The sequence below is a fragment of the Pygoscelis adeliae genome, unplaced genomic scaffold (assembly GCF_000699105.1).
Source record: "Pygoscelis adeliae isolate BGI_AS28 unplaced genomic scaffold, ASM69910v1 Scaffold553, whole genome shotgun sequence".
Classification (NCBI taxonomy): Eukaryota; Metazoa; Chordata; class Aves; order Sphenisciformes; family Spheniscidae; genus Pygoscelis; species Pygoscelis adeliae.
The window spans coordinates 64,185-66,933 of NW_008824375.1; positions in this window are offsets into that span (position 1 = coordinate 64,185).

The following is a 2,749-nucleotide window of genomic DNA, read 5'->3' on the forward strand; positions in this document are numbered from 1 at the left end:
ACAAAGTTGCAGCCTTCTGCCTTTGGCTTTTATCCATGAAGGTTCCTGAGCAGACGTTGGTTCACAAGGACTGTCCAAGACAAGATCAGTGACAGTTTTTGCATCCCCACAATCCCTTCACTCACAGAGGTGGCAAGGTTCATAATGAATGGTACTGTATTTGACTAAACCAAGAACAGCTGTAATAACCCAACTCATATTGGAGCACAGGAACCCTACTGCATGTCTGAACTTGCAGAAAACTCTGAGCCACAAGCCAATACCTGTACTGGGAGTAACAGTTTGATGGTGGGCTTCTTGTCTGCAGGTATGTGTACATATGCATATGTTAATGTGTGACTCAGAGGAGAAAACCCCCTGCAGAAAAATATTGCTTCACACAATGTGGCTGGAAGTTCAGCATAGATAGTCCCTAGCATTGCACTTTTGTTGGTCAAGATCAAGTGGCACATTATTGTCCTGGATGCAGCAAGAAAGATGATGTCAGTAAGCCTTTGCTGACCTTTAGGCTTTAGGTTCTGGGATCTTATCTCGGTGGAAATACCTGGTGTAAATCACTTTACAATTCTTTTTTAAAAGTATGCTAAAGTTGGTGAAAGAAATAAAGAAGAAAGGAAGTTGGTTTTGGGATGATAGGTTATATTTTTACAGCTTTCATGTAAAATGTCCTTCATTTCTTTATGTCCCACCCCTTGGGTCTTTCCTTAGAAAATCTCCTGGATCAGCCTTTAATAGCTGCAAGGAGAACTAACATTTAGTAAATTGTTTGGAACTACAGCAGTAAGTGCAGTGCTTACTGCAGACCTGATGGACAGGTCTGCCTGCAGGTCTGGATATCTTCTCTTGCCTGAGTCATGCATCTTGATACACTGCTCACAGTTGTACCTCATCTTACAGAGCTTGGATCCCTCAGGCCAGTGCCAAGGTCCTGGGAAGACAGCGGAGATTCTTCCTTTGCAACTGTCTCCTGCTTTGAGTTGCAGGTTTCTACTGGGTGGTTCTGCTTGTAACAGGAGGTTTCTGTTGATGTCCTCCACAGGTCCCTTCCAAACCAACATTTATGTGCTTCTACAGCTTCCATATTTCTTTTGAATCTTTCTGGGATTACATTGAGCTTGTGGGTCTCTGTCATGGCTGCTCCTTGGCACAAAGGTTCCTGCACTGCTCAGTGCAGTAGGATTAGTTTCACTTGAGCCATCTCTGGGTAAGCCTGACACCCTACTGAACAGTGCTCTCAGTGTGTACAAAGGGCTGCTCCTCTCCTACCACCTCCTGTGCTATTGTGTGGTCTGCCTCACAGCAGGCACACTGCTGCCGAGTAAAGTGTTTGTAGGAATCAAAATCCGCTTTGGGAAGCCCATTTTCATGATAAATAAGCTAGACTCTTTCAAGCCTGTATCTAGGACTATGTCTAACACCCTGACTGAAGAAAGAGCAGCTCAGTGATTGATTCAATTGGTAGATGTCTGCTCAGGTTGTTATGGGTATTTGTTTGGTTTCTGTGTCCTTCCACCAGTGTGATCTGGTCAGGACAAAGGTCATGTCAGGTCACTGCAGACTGTGAGGGACAGTAGCCACAGTGTGGCTGTCTGCTGTACCTGTTCACTAAATGCAGAAAGCACGACAGGAAATTTCTTGTACTTTGCCACCCCATCATAAGCTCCTTGTGGCTCTCTTCATTTTTCACTCCCTCCATATCTTCTCATTTTTCTCCCTCCAAGGCCTCAGTTAGATCCACCATTCCTCCCTAACCCCTTTTCAAAGAGTTTCTGTGTTACAGCTCTGTAGTTTCTCCCACCATAAGGCTTTGGGTAGAAAGCTTCCATCACATAGGCCAGGGCCCCGATCCTGTCTGTGCCACAGGATGTCACTGATGGATGTCATTGTCATTGATTGATCTGTCCAAGGTATGAAATTTTTAGCTTATGAAATACCTTACAGCACCCAGTTCTAGATACAACAAGGAGTGGAGACTGGGACAAATAGCATTGCCAATCAGAAGGTTTTATTACAAAGAGCAGTAAAACATGAGATGTTAATCTGAAGAAAAACTTTCTTTCTAAATAGAGGCAAAAACTGCATAAAAGTTGTCTTCCTGTGACTAGAATTCTGAAATCTGTAAATGATTCAGTTCAATCACTGAAAAAAGTGAGGATCAAAGTCATTTCTTCAGGATCTTCCTTCAGGATAAATGGAAAGTCCAAAAAAATTAAAATCCACAGAAGCAGCAGCAGCAGATTATTCTCCTAATCTTGGATTTCTTAAGAGGAATCTGTGACCAAGAATACACGTTTCAGGAGTTTACCTTTATACAAAGCTCCCACTGGAATATATGTCATGAGTTTCCAAAAAGATGGATGGTCAGGTGTCCTGGTTTCAGCTAGGATAGAGTTAATTTTCTTCCTAGTAGCTGGTACAGTGCTGTGGTTTTGATTTAGTAGGAGAATAATGTTGATAACACACTGATGTTTTAGTTGTTGCTAAGCAGTGCTTACACTAGTCAAGGACTTTTCAGCTTTCCATGCCCTGCCAGCGAGAAGCTGGGAGGGGGCACAGCCAGGACAGCTGACCCAAACCAGCCAAAGGGATGTTCCACACTATATGGCGTCATGCTCAGTATATAAACTGGGGGGAGTTGGCTGGGGGGCAGTGACCGCTGCTCAGGGACTGGCTGGGCATCGGTTGGCAGGTGGTGAGCAATTGCATTGTACATCACTTATTTTGTATATTCTATTATTCCCCCCCCCCT